The sequence below is a fragment of the Bos taurus genome, chromosome 10 (assembly GCF_002263795.3).
Source record: "Bos taurus isolate L1 Dominette 01449 registration number 42190680 breed Hereford chromosome 10, ARS-UCD2.0, whole genome shotgun sequence".
NCBI classification, from domain to species: domain Eukaryota; kingdom Metazoa; phylum Chordata; class Mammalia; order Artiodactyla; family Bovidae; genus Bos; species Bos taurus.
Genome location: NC_037337.1, coordinates 67,165,707 through 67,187,564, shown reverse-complemented (window position 1 = coordinate 67,187,564; position 21,858 = coordinate 67,165,707). Strand labels below are relative to the sequence as shown.

General features: G+C 44.6%; 1 protein-coding gene across 8 annotated transcripts in view; it reads right to left on the bottom strand.

The window, feature by feature from the left end:
- The window catches only part of SAMD4A (sterile alpha motif domain containing 4A), a 226,932-nt gene that overhangs the window by 102,431 nt on the left and 102,643 nt on the right, over nt 1-21,858 (bottom strand). Inside the window, exon 1 of one of the 8 annotated variants that reach the window (XM_024997785.2) lies at nt 4,642-21,858. This exon is cut by the window's right edge and continues 19,152 nt beyond it. The exons of 6 other annotated variants lie outside the window; for them this stretch is intronic. The gene's annotated coding sequence lies outside the window, so the exon portion shown is untranslated. The remainder of the gene's footprint in view (nt 1-4,641) is intronic. One more of the 8 variants, XM_024997786.2, reaches the window with a different exon arrangement.

Sequence of the window (21,858 nt, the reverse complement as noted above, 5' to 3'; positions counted from 1 at the left end):
AACCAGTGCCAACAGGGTCGTGTTAAGACTGTTACACGTCCCAGTTTTTTTGGCCATAAGTGATCATGTTAAAATAAAACCTCATAGGAATGGGTCTCCAAAGAGTCATATATTAATAAATTAGAGATGAAGGAAATGTTACCTTACTCTTGACAAATGCAAGGCAAATCCTTGCAAACCACATTCGGCTAGTGTTTTTTTTTTTTTTTTTTACTCAAAACCCCTCCGAGGACAGGCTATAAATGTTCCAAAAGCAAGAGGTTTTCCCACTCACTAATCTTCAGTGCCACTCTCGCCCTCCCAGACCACCACTGACAAACCCCACATACCACAAAATGACTCTCCAATCATATTTCAGAATAATAAATTAGCAATCCTCACGCTGACCTTACAGAGGAACAAAACAGGCTCCGCACTCCTGCACTTAGAGGGAGGCCTTGCTCTATAAAGAAGCAATGGAAACAAGAGCCTGAAGAGAAGCACACTGTGGTCCAGGGAGCCACTTGCAACGAGCTTTGTTACCGAAGAACTCCAGGACCCAAATCCTTGGCAATGTCCAGATAAAATCACCAAGGGAGTGTCAGGAGGAATGTAAACAGGCCAAATCACAAAGCAGTAATCTGTGCTTGATCCAGCAGACCCAACTGAACAACAGCCATCTCACACAATATTCAAACCATTCAATCCTAAAGGAAATTAACCCTGAATATCCATTGGAAGGACTGATGCTGAAGCTGAATCTCCAATACTTTGGCCACATGATGCAAACAGCTGACTCCAAACACTGGGCAAGATTGAGGGCAGGAGGAGAAGCGGGTAACAGAGGATAAAATGGTTGGACGGTATCATCGACTCAGTGGACACGAGTTTGAACAAAACTCCGGAGACAGTGAAGGACAGGGAAGCCTGGCATGCTGCAGGCCAGGGGGTCGCAAAGAGTCAGATATAACTGAGCAGGTGAACAACAACACGAATCTGGCAAGGGCCAGAGTGAACATCTCTGAGCACATGGAGCCTTACAATGTCTTGAAGTGAGCCTGGACTATCGACTCACTAGGTCCCACACTTTCTAAAATAATGAGGAAGTTGCTTGACAAAATTTCCCATTTTAAGAGATGAGAATCCAAAGTGTGAGAGTGAATGTGAGTGCCCTGGGATGTGTGTAAATGTTATCACCAGGGAACAGCACACACATATGCCAAACATACCCATGATGGAAAAGTTGACAGTAAAATGTATGCATCACTCACTTAGGTAGGAAATCTTAAATATATGTACAAGTTATTCAACAGAGGATAGAATGGACAAATATGTGAAGGTAAGATATCTAAATCCATGGTCACAAATTAACTGTTAATGTACTTGAAAAGGGGGCCTGGTTAACTGCCTAAGGACAGAGTTGGGTGACCAACCCTAGGACAGAGCCAATCCCACCCTGGAGTCCTCATTACCCACAGCCCTGCAGAGGGAGTTAGAGGCACACCGCCTTTTTGGGATCTCTGGAGCTATTAGCCACCTCCAGGAATTTATGCAAAGGCAAGCAGAAAAGGCAGGTTATTTTCACCTCTTACTTGTGCACTGAATTCACTTTCAGGTTAGTAGGTCTGTTGAGGCAATCAGACAGAATGAGACGTTTTAGATTTTTTGAGGAGAGTTACTTTTTAATTTCTGTAGTCCTCTCGGTCAGTGGGGTCTGAAGGAAAAAAGATAGGAAGAACAGTGGTAAAGGATGAAATTCTCTAATCAGAAATGAGAACGGCTGAGGCCATTTCCCTCCTTCTGGGCATCTCACTGTGAAATTAAACAGAATCGAAGGCCAGTGGCTGGACCGGAATCAGGAGGACTGACCAGATGAGGACACTCTGCTTTAGGAGACTTTGTGGGGATGTTGCTAGAGGAGTCAAGAGCTCAGAGCCCATAGTTACAATGTCTGTGGACACGGGCTTCTTGATCCTGCTTCCTGAGTCTCAAAACGTACCGTCTAGAATTCTAAACTAAAGAAAGACATGAAAACAGTGAGTGGACTTAGGCCACACTAGTTCAGAGCAGGGAGTGACAGAAGCCGCCTGTTTGCTTTTAATCTGGCTTTACACCACCACCTTTGGAGGTGCATGTATTTATTAATCCACTGGATATTTATCTTTTGTCCCTGTCCATGTATGTGTCCTGGTTCTATGATCCCACTTTTTCAATGGGGTACAGGGTCAGAGAAAACTTTCTTACCCCATAGAAATATCTGTAATACAAAGAATTTGGAAAAGAGTTAGACTAGAAGGGTAGAGAAATACTTTTAAAATATCTCCATTGATAGAATAGGCAACTCTGTAAGGAGCAGAATCCATTTTCTAATAATAACCCCAGAGAACAGATACATTCATATGTGTGGCTGAGTCCCTTAGACGCTCACCTGAAACTATTACAACATTGTTAACTGGCTCTGCTGCTGCTGCTAAGTCGCTTCAGTCGTGTCCGAATCTGTGCGACCCCATAGACGGCACCCCACCAGGCTCCCCCGTCCCTGGGATTCTCCAGGCAAGAACACTGGAGTGGGTTGCCATTTCCTTCTCCAATGCATGAAAGTGAAAAGTGAAAGTGAAGTCGCTGAGTCTTGTCTGACTCTTAGTGACCCCATGGACTGTGGCCTACCAGGCTCCTCCGTCCATGGGATTTTCCAGGCAAGAGTGCTGGAGTGCGGCTATACCCCAATACAAAATAAAAAGTTTAAAGTTTGAAAAAAAAATAATAAAATAACCCCAGAGCCTCCAGGAGACCTCCAGCCAGCATCAAAAACATGATTTACCGGAAAAACATGAAGAAGAGCTTAATCAATTATGATTATAGCAATGGAGACTTAACCGTTGGCTGTTTAAATCCTAAGAGATTATTATTTATTAAGTATTCTTTGCTGTAGATATGCCCTGTTTAGGTCCAAACTCATTCCCTCCTCCCTGCCATCATCCATGACATGGTTTAGAAAGCAACCTCCTTCCTTGAATCCTATTGATTTACTCTGGCCCTCACTGCTTCTCTCTACCACATTGCCTGGCTCAATGACAAACAATACTCTTTCTCTTCCATTAGCCTGTTGGCTCCTTGAGGCCAGGGCCAGCATCTCCTGCTTACATGTCTATTTGTTTGCCGAGGTCATTGCTGATCACACATGCTTGCTAGACCAAACTGGACAAAGACACCCATGCTTTTCTATCACAGCTAATGACGCAGATCTGTTCCTTCTCGGCTTCGCTGGTCTCTGGTTAGCGTGCTAAGGGTCAACAGCAGAGCTCTCTGGACCAGAGCAGAATGGTGATGGGACACTGAGTCCCAGCAGAAGGGGAGGGCTGGCCTTTCTTCATAAGTGGACGCCATTTTCATATCAGCGCCCTCCCAAGGGTCTATCCACTCTGAGAGCTCTTCCTACCCATCCACCCCTACACACACACACACACACACACACACACACACACACACACAAGTAGAGAAGCTGAGCAGCCTGGAGACTTGGATCCCTGGACACAGGTTATAAGTACCTAAGATAGGCTCAGTTGTCCTGGGGCTCCTTTCTGAGGTATTCACTTCCAAGAACTCTAAGTAACTTGAGGGAAAGGAAAAGAAAGAAGATAAAGCTGAGTGACTGCGAGCAGATTCCAGCTGTATTGTCTGGGTCTGGATCTCAACCTTCCCTTTAGTTAGCTGTGTGATCTTGGGCACATGGGTACATGTCAGGGCCTCATCCGGAAGATGGGATGCGCCATTGGACTGTAGCGCTGTGTGAATTATTTAATCTGTGTAAAGCACGGAGACCACCGCCTGGCCCATCGTGAATGCTCGAGAATTGTTAGCAACAGTCCCTATTATCTGAGGAATGAGGATGTGGCTCCCTGGGACCCTCCCTTACAGGACAGGGAAGGGAAGAAAGGGAGGTTCTCCAAATGTAGGGAGCTGCACACCTCGGAACTTGTTAGAAATGCAAATTCAGGGCCCCTCCCTAAATCTACTGGAATCAGAAACTGTGTCATTGAAAACCTCTTCAGGTGATTCAGATCCAGGCTTATGTATTGAGACCCACTGGTCAAAAAAGCTAAGGGAAAATCATGGCCTTCATGATGAAGGCACCTCCAATTTCCAGCGCTTGGGATGATCACAGCATAAGGATGGTGTGAAACTGGGTGGGAAAACCAATTTCTTACCAGGAGACAGGCTGAGAGAGATTGATTCGAAGGGCAGCAGGAACCTATTTTTAAGAGGAAATTGCTGGATTAAACAATTAACTAACAAATACGCCAGCAAAACGCCATAATATTTCCGGGACAGGGCTGATTTCTTAAGTTTTCCATTCAGTCACCTAGCCAGGTAAAAGGAGTGAGAGCACCTTCTAAGGCTACACAGATGGGTCAGGATTTGGCCCACATGGGTTTTAAGAGTGTTTTCAAAACAAGAAACAAAGACTGAGCAGGCCTGGGATGGCTTGTGAAGACAAAGAAGGTGAAAATTCCTGTCATAAAGCATCGTTCCCATAGAGTCACATGCCCACAAACCACTCCCACAGCTAGCTTCCCAGAGTTATGGGTGGCTCAAGGAGGAGGGTGAAGAGGGTTCTGCAGGAGAGCCAGAGGAGCCTGGACTGCAAAACCAGGGCATTACCTCTAAACAGTTGCTCTGGAGAGCCGTTTGGTGAAGAAGTATCAACTCACAGGTCTGACGATGAATCACGGGACAGATACAGCAACAGGAGCGAAATTCACTTGATTAGAGGACCATAATATTTTGTTGAGTTTGGGGGGAGGGCACAGACGCTGTATAGGTTATATGGAGCTGAACACATTACAGTTGAAGCAGATGTTAGGTGAAAAAGCTGTGAGTTGCTGGAATGATCACATAAGGGATTGCTCCATCTCCTCCCTCTACACTTGATCCTCCTCCTTTTCTTCCCTCCTCTGGTGTCCACTGGGCACAGATCAGCATTATTGAGTGTCCAGCTGGGTATTGTGATGTCAGAGGCATTACCCACAGTGGACATGCCTGAAGAGACTAGCTGCCCAGCCATGTCTGGGAGCACACGGTCCTGATTTGAGCTCCCATGACACCACATGACACCACACTTCCTCCCTCTACCCGACTACATCGCACATCTTCTACATCTCCAGAAGTCCTTATCCTCCCATCCCCAAATCAGTATGGTGCTTCAGGGAAACCGAGGCACAGAGAAACTCATCAAGGTCAGGCAGCCACACTCTGGTATGACCATGAACATTGCCAAAGCTTCCTGACCGCCTGTCCACACCAGTCCAGGGAACCCGGCTGCCTTTTATAGAAAGTTTCCACACACCTTCTATTCCTAACCCCGATCACAAGCATCGCCAGTCTGCATGCCTCCGAAGCACCAGCCGACTCTGTGTCAGAGCCTTAGTAACACACCTCATTTAGGACCATGAGCACAGCCTGTTTGCACAGGATACTGAATTCCTGATATTCTTCTTGGGCTGCTTTTTTTTGTTTGTTTTTATTTCAAACACAGCTAACTACTCAGGCCTTTATATATCAAGAAAGCTGACTCGATTCTCCAAGAAAAATCAGCAGCTTACCACACACGATTGTTCTTGGTCATCAAGAACAATCCCAAGATGCCAAGAATGTCAAGAGTCTGCAGTTTGGGGTTAGGAAGAATACGTTGTTCCTAACAGACCATGGAGAGGCAAGACACAACTTTTTTGTTTTCATTTCTCAAGCTAACAGTAACAGAACTGAGACAATGAAAGATAATCTATAAATAAATACACAGATATGTACATGTACACACATATATATATATGTATTTTAAAGTTATCAGAATGTCTTGACCTTGAGATCTAAAATGGGTAGTCTTTGGAAGAAAAGGAAGCAAGATCCTTAGAATAAGATCTGCATGTGAAGGTGAATAACAGATATATAACCTTCAGCACATGGCTTGCTCCACTACTCACTGAACAGATTCCAGTGCCTAAATAAAGCCTCAGAAAGTACACATATGGGCAGAACCAGCTCATGTATAAAACAACTGATGGGCTAAGACAGGGAGCTCTCACCAGCCAATAAGGTAACTTGGTCTCTCAACACGACAGAAGTGCATTTCAACCGTGTAGTAAATAAAATAAAACTTCATTGTACACGAACCCCAGTGTCCCCCATGTGATCCACCTCTGCTGCTGCCTCATGTGACCGGCCTCCCAATTTAGAGCGCAACCAACTCCCAATGACCTGTAATAACACCATTCCCAAATTAGAGCTCTCAATTTGACTTGGCCTCGGTCCCTCCCTTAAAGCAAAATAAAGCATCCGTTTTCTCTTTTTCACATTCATAATACTCTCCTTTTGGAGTTGCCAACTCAAACCCTGCTCCAGTCAGATTGAGCCCTTCCTCTATTTTTTTTTTTTCTGGTTAGCCAAAGAGCCTGATGGAAAAACACCAAGAGACAAAAACAAAAACAAAATCAGATGAAAATTCCAAGTAAGTGACATTCAGCTGGAAAAGCGATGATTCACATGCAAATAAAAATCTCCCTGAATTCACTGTTATATGACGCAAGCCCCTGGCTTCGACATAAAAAGGGCAGAATGAAATCACCCACAATTAAACTCACCCTGGAATACTGGAATTCTCTGGCTAGGCCTCCCCAATTAATGATAAGAAAACCCCCCACTGTAACGGAATGGAGCTAATTGTGTTGGATCCCAGGGCATCCCCATCTCAGCTGACATTGACTGCTGGACACTCCCCGGTTCAGCTTTCCCCACCTGCCCTCACCTCTGACCTGGACAAGCAGAGCCTACAGGGAGATGGGGCTCCGGTCTCTCAGGGGCAGCCCTCCTTTCTGGGAAGACATCAGGGGAATTGTGCTGAGAACCCTGGCCCCCACTCCCACACCCACCCCTGGACGCAAGGGAGCTAGCTTTCTTAGTCACTCCGGGGAGCTCTCCCTAAGACTAAACAGAGCCTTGGTTGAAGCTTCGCAGCATCAGCATCCTCTGATCTCAAGTTCAGCCAGAGACAGTTCAGCACGTCACCTCCCCTGATTGACAGATAATTTACCATTCCACTTCCCCTCTTTCTCCAGGGCAGAGGTGGTCGGACACCACTTTCTTTTTCTCCACATGCTTCCCTTAGAAGGCACACTCCATCTGCCTGAGAATCACAGAATTCTGAAGATGGAAGGGCTGTCAGAGATTCTCTAGTCCTTCCTTTACTAATTGTGGGGCTTCCACCTTTGTTCCTCCCTGATGGTCACCTGGTCTGAGCAACTCCCTAGCACGGGGACCCCACTTTTGCCATCAAAGAGAGTTAGAATTACTGAAACCCTAGTCCACCTCTCTGCAACTTCTTTTCCTTCAACAAAGGTCAGTTCTTCTGAAACTACAAAGAATAAACCTATAGATACTCGTACATTCACGTTCATAGAAGCATTTTTCATCATAACCAAAAGGAACCCCCAAATCCATTGACAGAGAATAGAGAATGGATAAACAAAACGTGGGTCATACATATAATGGGATATCATTCAGCTTCTAGAAGGAAGAAAATTCTGACACGTGCTACAACATGAATGAACCTTGAAAACATTATGCTGAATGAAAGAAGCCCCACATAAAAGACAAATATTCTATGATTCACTTACATGAGGTACCTAGAAAAGGCAAAAATCATAGACAGAAAGCAGAATAGTGGTTCCCAGGGATTCAGGGGAGGGGAGGTGCTATTGTTTAAAGTGGTATATATACATGATGGAATATCACTTAGCTATAAAAAAGAACAAAGTAATGCCATTTTTTTTGGCATTACAGATTGTTAGATGGACCTAGAGATTGTTATACTAAGTGAAGTAAATCAGACATAGAAAGACAAATATATGATATCGCTTATATGTGGAATAAAAGAGCATACAAATGAACTTATTTACAAAACAGAAGTAGAGTCACAAATGTAAAAAACAAACTTATGGTCACCACTGGGATAGTGGAGGAGGGATAAACTGGGAGATTGGGATTGACATACACACATTACTATATATAAAACAGAGAACTAATAAGAACCTGCTGTACAGCACAGGGAACTCTGCTCAGTACTCTGTAATGGCCTTCATGGGAAAAGAATCTTTAAAGAAAAGAGTGGACATATGCATATGTGTAACCGATTCACTGTGCTGAACACCTAAAACTAACACAACACTGTAAATCGACTACAATAAAAAAATTTTTTTTTAAGTGTAGAGTTTCTGTTGGGATGATGAAAAGGTTCTGGAAATGAAGAGTGGTGATGGTAGTACAACACTGTAAATATAATTAATGTAATCGAACTGCACACACAAAAACTTTTAAAATGGCATGTCTATTTTATTATGGAAAAATACGGGAAAAATTAAATCAACTTCCCCTTTCAAAAGATAGCCATCCCCTTTCACAAGATAGCCACCCCCTACATTTTCTTTTTCAGCCTTAAAACCCCCAGTTCCTTCTAATAATCTTGAGATAATATGATTTCTAGACCCCACGGCCTCCTGGCTCCCCTTCTCTGAGGCCACTTGCTGTTTCCCCAGGTCTCCCTCAGAAGCACCCAGTTTAATCCCCACTGCAAAGGTGCACAGGAGGGGCCTACTGACTGCCTGTTTTGGCTGCCAGGGCAGAAAGGTCCAGGTTCAAAAAACATGCCCTATTCCGCCCCTACCCCCCTGCGGCTGCTTCCCCAGCTCAGATCCATTTCCCAGACAGCTGTGGGCAGCTGCAGCTGAGAAGTGAAACCAGCAGAGGCAATTGGCGGAGGGCTGGGTGGGGGTGGGGGGCAGCATCTCAGCTGAGCACACTCTGGCCTTTCCACATATTTGCCTCATTTCTTGTGGGTGTTCAGCAAATGGATATGGGGCAGGCATGGGAGGCATCTCTCTCCAGGCACTCAGGGATGCCTCTCATCAGCTCCCACCAGAACCCACCAGCAGCCTGTGGCCAGCATCGTGGGGCTCAGGCACCCCGGCTAGACCAGCCCCTCTCGGACCATCTGGAAAAGGTTTGAAAGTTTGAAGCAGGAAAGTTCCCTTTTGGATTTTAAAGTATGTTGAAACCAAGCAGCCTGGGTGTTGGTCTGATTCCACAAGTGAGTAATCCATTTCCTGAAAGTAAACTGCTCACCCTTTGGAAGTGGACCAGGGATTTTGGGGTGCCATTTGAAATGTCACTAGCTGGGTAAATATTTACTGGCACAAGCCATGGAGCTTTTCTAGGAATGTCAGTTAATTTACGAAATTAATGACCCTTAAGGTGGCACCTTTAAAAAAAGTCAATTTGTCTTTTGTACCGGGTGAGCAGTTTTATGCCTGGGACGGGTTATTGAGGGGAAGGGAGCTCCTCTGACTGCTTAGAATAACCACATAGAAATTAAAACCAGGTCTGACTTTAAAATCTCTAACTTCTAACTTTTCTTGACTCCTGATCTTCTATTAAAATCAGAGCCAATGATAGGTTGACTTTGGAAAACTCTCTTTTCTATGCCAATCATTTGTCTGGAGTTTCAAATGACAGGATTTGAAAAATCCCCTCTCTGTGAGTCTAGTGGCCTTGGGGCTTCCATAGAGAAGATCTCCTCTATCCCCTCTTATTCAGAGCTGTGCACAACTGGGTATACCTGGAGACGTGTCTCCCATTCTCCCGTGTGGAACAATTTAGACTCCAAATTAGGTGGCTGGAGAAAACCTTTTGCGTTAAAGAATAAAAAGGTTATTTCTCTGGGGCTCAAACGATCACTTAAAACAATCCTTTCAAAAAGACTCCTGTGTTTCCCGCTTCACGAACAGGCAGTCTGCAGGAAGGCATCTAAAGTTTCTGATTAAAACTGTGCAGACAGAGGACTGTTTTTGGAGCTTTGCTGGGAAGAGGAGGAGTTGCATGTGCGGCAGCCTCTGATGTAGGAATAAATCAAGCTGAGAAGCGATTCTCAGTGGAACAATCACAGAAGTTTATGAAGCTGATAGAGGAGAGGTTATTCTGGATTCCCCATCTCATGCTCAGCCTCCCGTCGGCACTCGTCAACCTCTCACAGAACGAGTCCTTTCAGTAGAGAATCTGGGAAAGTTTATATGTGACTGTGTTGGGCTCAGGCATCACCACTACCCACTGGGGTCTTCCTAGACAGAAATGGGGGTTTCCCTGACTCTGGCATGGTCCTAGCATGGACTTTGTTCTGCATGACAGCCACTGGTGCCTAGGTTTTAGGGCAAACCTATAGTATCCTAGAATCAGATGCCATCTACCTGCTGTTCCATTCCCATCAGGGGGTACCCCAGGAAGGATATAACTGTGGCTCCAAGAGATGATGTCTCTCTCTCAGTGTTCTGGAGTCTGAGCCCATAAAGGCCAGAGCATCAGCATACACTTCTGTCCCTGCAGAACCAAGCACAGTGTGATCACTTGGGTACACAGCTGCCCCAGGCAAAGCCCACCTCTAACAGCACTGCCTGGTGGCTGACCACAGAAGAAAACAATATACTGGGTGCCGGGAACACAGGCTTGGCAATCCGGGTAGCCAGCAATGCTGAAAACGCTTTCCCTTGTTCATTCATTTCCTTCCTTTCCAACGGGCCGGGCCTATGTATGAGGCTGCTGCTGCTGCTGCTAAGTCGCTTCACTTCTGTCCGACTCTATGCAACCCCAGAGATGGCAGCCCACCAGGCTCCCCCGTCCCTGGGATTCTCCAGGCAAGAACACTGGAGTGGGTTGCCATTTCTTTCTCCAATGCATGAAAGTGGAAAGTGAAAGTGAAGTCGCTCAGTCGTGTCCGACTCCTAGCGAACCCATGGACTGCAGACTACCAGGCTCCTCCGTCCATGGGATTTTGCAGGCAAGAGTACTGGAATGGGGTGCCATTGCCTTCTCCAATGTATGAGGCAGCATTGCTTAAACAGAAGTCACTGAATGCCTGAAAAATAGGACTGGGCTGTCCTGTTAGTAGAGTAGGAATTTGCTCTTAGTTTATTTCCTTTTATGCTTTAATTTGGCACATGTGTATTCTCCATCACATTATCTTTTCTATTTATCTTTTGAAGAATGCAGCCACAGTCAGAGTACTGATCTGGAGCCGGGCATAATGGCTTATTGACCATGTGCTGAGAAACTCTGTCTTCAAGACTTTTGGGGACAAAACTAAATGCTTAAAATACAAGTGATGGCCAGTAAACATTAATCAACAGGGTCACTGGGAGTTGGGAAATATCAGAGAGATTTTCAAGCTGAGTCTTTGGGGGGGATGTGTGCTGGGAGGGGCTCTTGTTGAGCCTTAGGGGTCCACATACGGTGTGTGTTCCCTGGTTACCATTGGTACCAGTGCTCAACAGCCCACAGGAAACCATCTTATTCTGCTGGGTTGGCCAAAAAGTTTGTTTGGGTTTTTCTGTACCCTCTTATGGACAAACTCGAACGAACTTTTTGGCCAGCCCAATATTTTCTATGATTCTGTCCTGTACAGATATGGCCTGGGGAGATGGAGTGGTCACAGAGGAGAGCAAATGTGATGAAACATTAGAAATAGGAGATCGACAGGGAACAAGCCTCAGGTATTTCTGTTGCTCCCTGAGTCCTGGGAATAAGGATACCTTACAGACATCTCCCCCTATAAACTCATACCTCAAGACTCTTCCATGCATGCAGCAGACACCCCATGACCTCAAACATTAGAAAGCCTGTATTATGGGCTGAGAACAGGGCTCCTTCTTCACCTAAGGATTCCTGAACCACACACAGACCTTTAATGGAATGCCCATTTCAGATGTGTTCACAGTATTTATCCCTGCACTCCCAGGAGGGTCAGTCATATGACCAAACGCTGTACGCCGTAGTAGCTTTCTTCAGGAGCTCTGCATTTCTTCTTTATTTTATTATCCTTTATTCTTATTTTTAAATTTTTATTTCCGCATTTCTTCTTAAAGTGGGGTATTGCATCAAGCATAAATCTTTCCAGTATCTATGACCTGTCACAGCTTACTTCTACTACTTGTCTTTGGGGAGATTTCTACTTCCTACTTTGTTTAAACGTAAGAAAACTGCTGAACTGGTCTCCCCAAAGATTTTTCACTTGGAGCCTCATCAAAAAGTGCCTAAAAACTTTTCCAGAGTCAGCAGTGTCCCCCACACATAATGATCAGTACACACACACAATAACCTACTCAATCTCTGGTTATTACTATCTAACATCTGTTGAGGACTTTTTAAAAAAGTTTGCAAAATCTCTTTCTGAACATTATCACATCTGATTCTCAAAACAAGTGTGACTGGGCAGGTGGTGAGGAAGTCGAGGCTGGTGGAGGTGAAATGACCCACCTCACCCAGGCCCCCTGAGCACCCTAGACCCGGCCGCCCAGCCCAGCACCGCAGTCCTCTGCCCTCTCACCGTGAGCCTCCGCTCGGGCTCACTGGATGTAGGTCTGCTAGGCCTGACCCATTCACTGTTTTCTTAGTTCTTCTTACGGACACATCTACATGTCCTGGATGGACATTAGAAATTTAATAGTATATCTCCCAGCATGTCTCCAACGCAATCGAAGAGTCGGATTATAAAAGCAAATAAGACGCTGCTTTAGTCTCTTTTCTGGCTCTGCTGGCAGGGTGTGAGTGAGTTGGGTGTGTCAGTAAGGGGAGAAGAGCCTCCAGAACATACCATTATGATTATCTAACAATAACAATCCTTGCTGGCAGCGTCCACTGAGATTAAAAGCCTGAGGTTTCTTTTTTTAATTATTTATTTTATATTGGAGCATAGTTGATTAACAATGTTGTGTCGGTTTCAGGTCTTCAGCAAAGTGATTCAGTTATGCATATACACGTGTCTATTTTTTTCAAATTCTTAGCCCATGTAGGTTGTTACATGATACTGAACACAGTTCCCTGTGCTATACAGTAGATTCTTGTTGGTTATCTATTTTAAATATAGCCCAGGGACAGAGGAGCCTAGTGGGCTGCCGTCTATGGGGTCACACAGAGTCGGACACAACTGAAGCGACTTAGCAGCAGCAGCAGCAACACCATGTACAGGTCAATCTCAAATTCCCTAACTATACCTCCCCTCCATCCTTCCCCCTAAGTAACTATAAGTTCATTCTCTCAGTCTGTAAGTCTGTTTTGTAAATAAGAGGGTGTGGAGAGAAGGGTACTCTCCTACACAGTTAGTGGAAATGTAAATTTGGAGAACAGTATGGAAGCTCCCTAAAAAAACTAAAAATAGAGCTACCATATGATCCTGCAACCTCCTGAGAAAAACATGGTCTGAAAGGATACACACCCCTCGATGTTCATTGCAGCACTATTTACAATAGCCAAGATAAGGAAGCAACCTAGATATCCATGGAGAAATGTATAAAGAAGATGTGGTACATATATACGATGGAATATTAGCCACTAAGAGCATGAGATTTCTTTTACTCTACATGGCAACAAGTTTTTGAAGTAAGAAAAAAAAAAAGTAAAAATATAAAGTGCTATATTAGGTTTCAGGGATGCTGGGTGGGCTTCCCAGGTGTTGCTAGTGGTAACGAACCCTCCTGCCAATGCAGAAGCGATAGGAGCTGCAGGTTCAATCTCTGGGTCGGGAAGATCCCCTGAAGGATGGCATGGCAACCCACTCCAGTATCCTTTCTTCAAGAATCCTATAGACAGAAGAGCCCAGCGGGCTACAGTCCATGGGGTCACAAAGAATCAGACACGACTAAAATGACTTCACACACACACACACAATGCTGGCTACTTTGAAATTTCTTAAAACTTCAACATGATGAACTGAAAAATGTGTTGGAACAGAAATTTCTGGATCTTGTTTCAACTAAGTCACTTTTCAATTTTCCAGAAAAGGATATTTAGTAAATGTGGCTAAATTTAAGTAACTTAATTTAGTTAGTGTGTTAGTCATTCAGTTATGTCCAACTCTTTGTGACCCCATGGACTATATAGCTCACCAGGCTCCTCTGGCCATATAATTCTCCCAGCAAGAATACTAGAGTGGGTTTCCATGCCTTTCTCCAAGGGATCTTTCCAATCCAGGGATCGAACCTGGGTCTCCTGCATTGCAGGCAGATTCTTTGCTGTCTGAGCCCTTAAAATAACCCTATCAAAAAGTAATCATACACTAAAAAGGCCTCAACACTCACATTACAACCCTAAACCTCACCTCTGCTCACAGTCCAAAGACAAATACAATCCAAGTCTCTCAGCCACAGACCTGAAAATTGTCCTGCCTTGGCAAGATGCACCCACGGCAGATGCATTTAAAGGAGAGTGGTAGTTATCAAGGCCCAATTTGCCTTGCATTGTCTTATTAAGTTTTATTTTCTGAGAAGTAACTTTTTTTCAGACAGAAAATCTGGCAGTTGTTTTAAGACTGTTACTTTTTCACTTACATAGTTCTTATTCTATAGCTCCATGAAGCCTAAGAAAAGATTTCTGTATAAAGAAATACACAATGATGTCAGACATGCTGGTGAGATTTCCCACCAAGCAGCACGGGAATGAATGATGGTGAAGGGCCGTGGAACAATACACACACAGGGAACGTGAGACCAGTGAGACTCTGAACACACACACTGCAACTTCTCTGGACACACACACGGGTCCCATCACCTCTGCCTCCATATCTTCCAGGTCACACCTGGTCTCCTTTACCGCAGGTCCCAGACAAGATCCTCTCATCAAATCCTAAAGGTTGTCAAACAGAGAGACGTATTTCCCTTCACACTTTTCGAGAGGTAGGTGGATCTGGGAAGAGGAAGCAGATGGAAGCGTAACCGTGTGGAAACCTGTGACACGGAATGGTTTAGTTCAGAGTTGTTTACAGCTGCAGACAGGACCTGAGGGACACAGTCCTAGGTTCTAAGTCCAGGAATGTAATCTCTTGTGCCTCAGTTTCCTCATAACATCAATACTCTTCCATCCTCAGCCACTTTTGAAAATTTGACCCCTGGTCAGGGAACTAGATCCCACAGGCCACAACTAGAAATCCTGCCACAACTCAACATCTTGAGTACCATAAGAAAGACAGAAGAGTCCACATGTTGCAACTAAGACCCAGTGCACCCAAATAAATACAAATAAATATTAAAAAAAATTTTTTTTAAGACAAAAAAAAAGAATGACATGGCAAACATGATTTGTGCATCTATAGACTCAGCACAAAGTGTAATAATAAGGCATTCACTTTGAATGGCCTTGTCTAAAGTTCTTCACTCCTACAAGCTTAACTCATGCTCAGACCTCAAGGCATCCTCTGCAATCCAGTCTTTGCCTAGGACCCTGCATTGTCTGGAAAGGGAAGAAAGTTGAAATGTTCTTGGTTGGACATTTTTATTTTTAGCACTCCTAGAAAAGATGAAATTGTTTCTCATGTAATTCATTTCTCATAATATTAGCACTTGTGTTTTAAGAGCATGTAGCAGGGAGCTATTATTGTTAGAAAAGACAAGATTAGCATAAAATGGCTGAATTATAAGGTATATTGCTCATTCTCTTCTGTGGCTGAAAATATCTTCTAAATATCTGCTTTCCAATTGGCAGCTCCCAAAGATTCCTGGTCCAATGGACTATAGACACATAAGAATCACCAAATGCCACCTTTAGATATTTGACCTTCAGTCCCTGTCTCCCAGAATGATGGGACACTGGCTTATCTGTGAGTTTCCACAATGTCCTACTAGCTGTCAGACACAAAATTCAAATCCGAGTCGGTAAAAAAATAAGCATTTGAATATCTCTCTTCCTTGTTTCCCCCACTTCTTTCTGCTGCCTCTCTCCTGTATTTGTAACTACTTCTACATGTTACATAGTACAAAGAAAGGGCAATGGCACTCGAAAAATCTGAGGGAAAAGTTTGAGTCAAGCAGAACATAAAATAAAAGATTGGGATTATCCAGGATTTCAATTATACATGCTCTCCCAGTAGACTGTAAGCTATATATATATATGTAAATAAATATGTATAAATATATATATATATATACACACATATGTGCTGCATGCACACACACCTATTACAGATAGATAGGTAAACAGAGTCAAAGGGATAGAGAGAATAATGAATGAATGAGATTTGGCTGCAAGTCATTACAAAAAGAATTCAGAAACTAGTGTAAACCCCAGGAGATGAATTCAGTAGACAAAAATGTCCTTTCAACCAAACAGTTCCAACATATGAGAGAATTTCCTCCTTTCACCAAAGCCAAATATTTGACTGTGCTTTAAAAGACTAATTAAAACAATATTGTGGTATTCAACCATGCGTGGGTTATGAAGAGGAACCTCCACTTCATAAGCAGACACTGAATCTGTGGCAAGAGAGTAACACAGGAGTAGCAGAGACCTTGCTTTGTTCCATTAATACTCACACATCCACTTGGTAAGAACTGTAGCTTGGAACAATGATTTCCATCACAAAGCTCCTGAAATGCCAGGAATGAGTCATGGCGTGGTGCCTGGGCATCGCACTGATTTTCTCCATTAACTAGGCATACATACTGACAACTTCCAGGAGAAGAGCTGAATGAGTCAGGTTCAGGAATAAACCACATCAGAATACTATGTGCATGGGGGAGGGAGGGTAACAGGAATGGCATTTTTTTCGGTTATTGGTTTGTTCTCTTTAAATAGAAACATGCATAAAATGTATTTCTCCGAAGACTGCTGAAAGCATAGATCCATCCAATTATCAAAATTCTAACACCACGACCCCAATGGCTACCCAAACACTACAGTGTGGTAAAAGCCACTATGACCAGCGAGAGCTTCTCAGGAACAATTCCACGGCCCCTTTCACACACACCTTTTGACCTCTTCCAAACACCTTCTCTTGTCTTGACTTTCTTCTTCAAGTGTCTTCCACTAGCTGACTTTCACAGAGAAATGGAACAAGTCAGGTAACAAAATGGCCAGAATTCCAGCAGGACACGTGCAGTCCTTCAGCAGGTACACGCAGACTCCTGGCTCAGTGGGAAGCAAAATGCAGAACGCAAGGCTCTAGACCATGGGGACTTCTTCTGCATCCTGGCATGCTCCCTCTTGCCATTCTAGGTAAGGAAATTGGAGTTCAGATCTCTTTAGCCATCTTCTTTCTTAAAAATAGCTTCCTAGGTATAAGAGATAAAGACCTAGAACATTGTTATCCTGGCTATTAAGAAAAATTTTCTTTGAGTATACTTTGGGAAGCCCAGCAAGGCAGAAATATTGAAAGTACAAAAAGCATCTGTGACTAACATCTTTCCAGAACTTCTGATCTTAAGTTTTGAACCTGGACCGTAAGATGGTTTGGAAACTGAGAAGAATCACAAGAAACAGAGAATTGTGACTATGCCAAGAGCGCTTGAAAAGCCAAAATGTGCAGTTAATGAACAAGGGTGATGATGAGGAGTCAGTGGATCTCTTTTCTAACAAGGACCTGCTGTGGTATTCAGGGGCTCCTTTGTCCAGGATTAGACTCAATTGCTCTGCATCTTTCCTAGGATTGAGCCACAGGCTTGCTTTTTCTTTTTTTGGATTTGGCCTCCAATGCTGAGGCACGAGTCAGTACACACAGATGAATAGATTAGCTGAGCTAATTTAAGGGAGCCCTACCATGGAAGGATTTTTTTTTAGCCCTCTATATTTAGGTTAAGGTTTGTGCCTGAGCAAGACACTCACTGAAGGACTGAATTTTCTAAACCATGCAAGGGAGGAATCTCTCTTATGAGATCTTCTTCCTAACAGGCTACTTGCTGGTTTCCTGGGCTCTGATGGCCCCATAGCCACAGTCTTAAAACAGGCTAATTAAGGTGACCTCGTTCATATTACAGGGTGACTCAAGCCTCACTTTATAAATTCAGTGAGCATATACCGAGTTGGGGGAATCATGGCTGCTAAATATCCCTGTCAGATTAAACTTGATCAAACTTAATTGGATATGATGGCTTGATTGATTTGCTACCAGAAGCAAGCATTTTGATTAAATCACTGAGTTCCTAAATTTTATATTTGGTAACAAACTCAAGATTCCAAAGCTCTCCACCGCTGAAACATGAATTCTCATGTTCTTACCCTATTGCTTAATCAGATCTAATGCGTGGCTAAGGAATATGTTTAAAGGTTAGGCCTCAAGCAAACATTTCAGGAAGATCTCGTGGCTTCCTGTGTATAAGCTGCTCTCCATGGTAGGGGGTTCTGGGCCTTCTTTGAAAATCTCTCCCTGTCCCATTGATTTGGATGTCATTTGGTTGGGGCATAGCTACATGGACTCTTAGGGATACACTGCACAGTTACAGTGACAATGTGTCAGTGGGTTTCCTTCTCATGGTTTTGACATTTAAAGATTGCTGCAGAAAGGGAGACTCCATCTGTGCCCTCCTGCTGGTAGAGACTAAACACCTGTACGGTAGAAACCAAGCCAGGATCTGCTCAGTATCAGAATGGGCCTTTGGAGAACACAATCAATTACCCACTGCCTTCTCTTTTGTTTCTCTAAATTCTTGGGCAAGCTGAAGAGGTCAAGTTTTAAGCAAGCTGCTGTTGCATTCTTACTTTCTTAGAAAATGTATATCCAAAAAGTAACCAGGAAGAGCAGCAAAACTCCTGCCCTTCTCTCCGTCAACGTGGAATGGATTGACTCGGCGGCAGCTTTGCTGCCACTGAGTATATTAGCTTCTTAAACAAGACAAACCCCTTGCCAGGTTCTCACCCATATTCTGCAGGGACACAACACAGGCTGCCTCTGCATAACCTCTTCTTCCCCTTGAAAAGAACGCAAACGTCATGCTTTAATATTTCGGTATTTCTTTTTGGATGCAAGTGGGATGTTAAAATGGATTGAGGTCACAGTGGGGAGAAGTAAATGGATTTCTCACACACCTCCCCCACTTGACTGTATGTGCTCCAAGCATGGTATTGTAAGACTTGGAGATTAGGCTGCATGCTCAGATAGAGGCAATGGAGGCTTCAGAAGGCAGAGAAGAGTGGCCCCCAGAGTTAAGGTCTGAAGAAGAACCAATCCAGGTCCATGGGCTGAGGTTTGAAGGTGAAGAGTAATGGCTGGGACTGTTTACACAGACAGAAGACAGTTATTTAAGGGTGAAATCTGATCTACCTTCGGCTCAGCCAAAATGATGATCGGAGAGAAGTGTTATATACTATTTCTTCTTAGACTCAGCTGCCAAAGGGCCCTGCAGAGCAGAGCAGTAGGGCTGCTGGGTGGGGGGGCCACTGCTTCCTCCTAAGGGCCAGAGAGCCACCCACCCTCGCCCGGGGGCCCCGGGCCCCACTGTAGAGCTTCCCCCAGGGATACCTTGGCATCCTGACAGCAGGTGGGGACTCAGGGGACTTTCAGAACGTTCCTTCTAAGCGGGCTGAGAGGGTAAATGAAACCAGTCCAAACTTCAAGTGCTAAAAGCAACAGGCAGCCTTTCAAGTGCTAAGAGCAACAGGCAGCCTGCTCTGCTGACACCAGCACAAAACACTCGGTCAAGAACAAGACAGCCATTATCTCTTCATGGATCCTGAGCGAGCGTCTCTTGCCTGTATTGTTTTCTAACTTTGAAGCACCACATAAGGATGACCTTGGGTTCAAGGTAGGGACCTGAATGTTTATAGGACCTCACCGTTTCTGACATAATGTATTAGTCTGGCCATTTAGGCCTAAGTTTTAAAGACTCAAATTCTGCCTCTGGGCATGCGTTGCTCCCACTGAAGTTGATGTGATTTGGCTGTCAGACATCGAGGGGCAGATGTCACTCTTGTGCAAGGATGTGATAGATAAGTAGTGGTTTCTAAGACCAGAATACAATGATCTGATAAAGAGCCATTGATGGAGGGTAGAAAAAATGCCTTTAAAGCCCACATCAACAAACACTCCCAGTCATTCTAGAACGTGCCCTCTGAGTCTACCTTCCTAGCTTGCAAGGGAACCTTTGAGCCAGGGCCCCAGGCAGCGCCCTGGAGATCACTCTCAGTCTCCTCAGGTGGCCCTGGGCTGCAGGCAGAACGCAGCCTGAGCCAGAAGATTTCTCTTCCAACTGTTAAGTAGGTGCTATTCCACTCTCAGTCACTGTGGGAAGATGCATAGCGGGTTTCAGAGCCACAGATGATTTTATAGTCGCACTCCATCATTTGATTGTTCCCATGTTACAGACAGACTTTACGGTAATCGATCTTGATTTGATACGTATAGAGATGTATCATGTGCTACTCTGTTCCAAAAATAATTTTAAATGACTTGCATGTAGTCTTAGGAACTGCTTGCACATCCCTGTAACACTTAATAAATTGGTCCTCCCATGCACGGTTCTGCATCCTCAGACTGGAATCAGCGGTTGGGGAACCCGAGGACACGAGGACTGACTGTTTTATCCTCTGGTGACTTGGCTGATTTCTTAAAAATTGAATGCAGCCTTTACACAGCTGAAGTTGAAACCTAAGGCATTTCAACCCTCCAATTTTTCACTTAAAAACAAATCCCAAGATGACAGGCGTCCTCTCGGGGGCCCTACGACTGTCCACAGCCCTTTCTGAAGTCCTACCGATGCAGCTATGAGTGCGGAGAGGAGTGAGCAGACTGCGATAGCTTCCACCCCCCCGCACAAAGTGTAACACCTTTGTGTTGACTGAAAACAAAGATGACTGAAAACAAAGTCCGCTGTGATGGGTTTTGATCATCTCTACCTCCCCGCCACCCTAGCATAGAGAGCAAAGATGACTGCATACATCCTGAGGCTTAAAAGAACAAATGAAGACAACAACAAAACAGCTGGCTAAACCCTAAAGAAAGAAAAATCTGTAACCTGAAAAGGAAGCAGTAGATGGGGGCAATGTGTGACATGTCCTGTCCCCCCATCCATGCCTCTGCACCTCCCATCTCTTTGTCCCCAAGTTTAGCTTCCTGCTGGGGCTCCGCTGCACATCTTAGCTGAGGTGTCAATTCAAGCCTACGTGTTGAGCCCTGATAATCCGGGCTTCGATTTCATGCCTGCTGGCATCAGGTTCATTGCCATGTTCACTGGAACTGAGATGTGGAGACCTTTCCTCAGGTTCAGATTCTGGCTTTACACACATACAATTCTAGAAGACTGAGTACATTTCACATTTTCGTAAAGTCCAAAGTTCTGGCCTGACATTCAAGACTTCCCTGCCTGGCCCAAGTCACTTCCCAAGCTGCCTTCCCCGCCTCTCCCATCTTCCCCGACCCTCTGTCTCAGTGTGGACTCCGCAATGGCTCATGCAACCCTCCATGTGTGGAAAAACATTACCCACCTTCACTTGAAGGGTGTATCTATACCTGTCCTTCAGCAAATTTATTTAACAAACACCGACAGAGCATTCACTGTGTGCCAGGCACAGTACTGAGCACTGCATGTCTTACTTCATCCTCGCAACACCTCCGAGAGGTAGGTACTATCATTATCCCCATTTTAAAGATGAGGAAGTAGAGGCACAGAGACATGACCTGGCTCCTGGCCCAAGGAACCACAACCAAGCAGCAAAAGGCTAGAGTTCAAACCTGGTGGTCCAAGTACAGAATCTACACTCTGAATGACTATGCTAGGCAGCCTCTTTCATAAAACCTGTGTGTCCCAACTCCAGCCAAAACTGCTCTCCTCCTAAATTCCATAGCCCGTTAGTGGGCTTCCCAGGTGTGCTTGTGGTGAGGAACCCACCTGCCAATGTGGGAGACACAGAAGATGTGGGTTTGATCCCTGTGTCAGGAAATTCCCCTGGAGGAGGGCATGGCAATCCACTCCAGTATTCTTGCCTGGAAAATCCCATGGACAGAGGAGCTTGGTGGGCTGCCATCCATAGGGTCGCAAGGAGTTGGGCCCCGACATGACTTAGCATGCATTAGTGGTATCT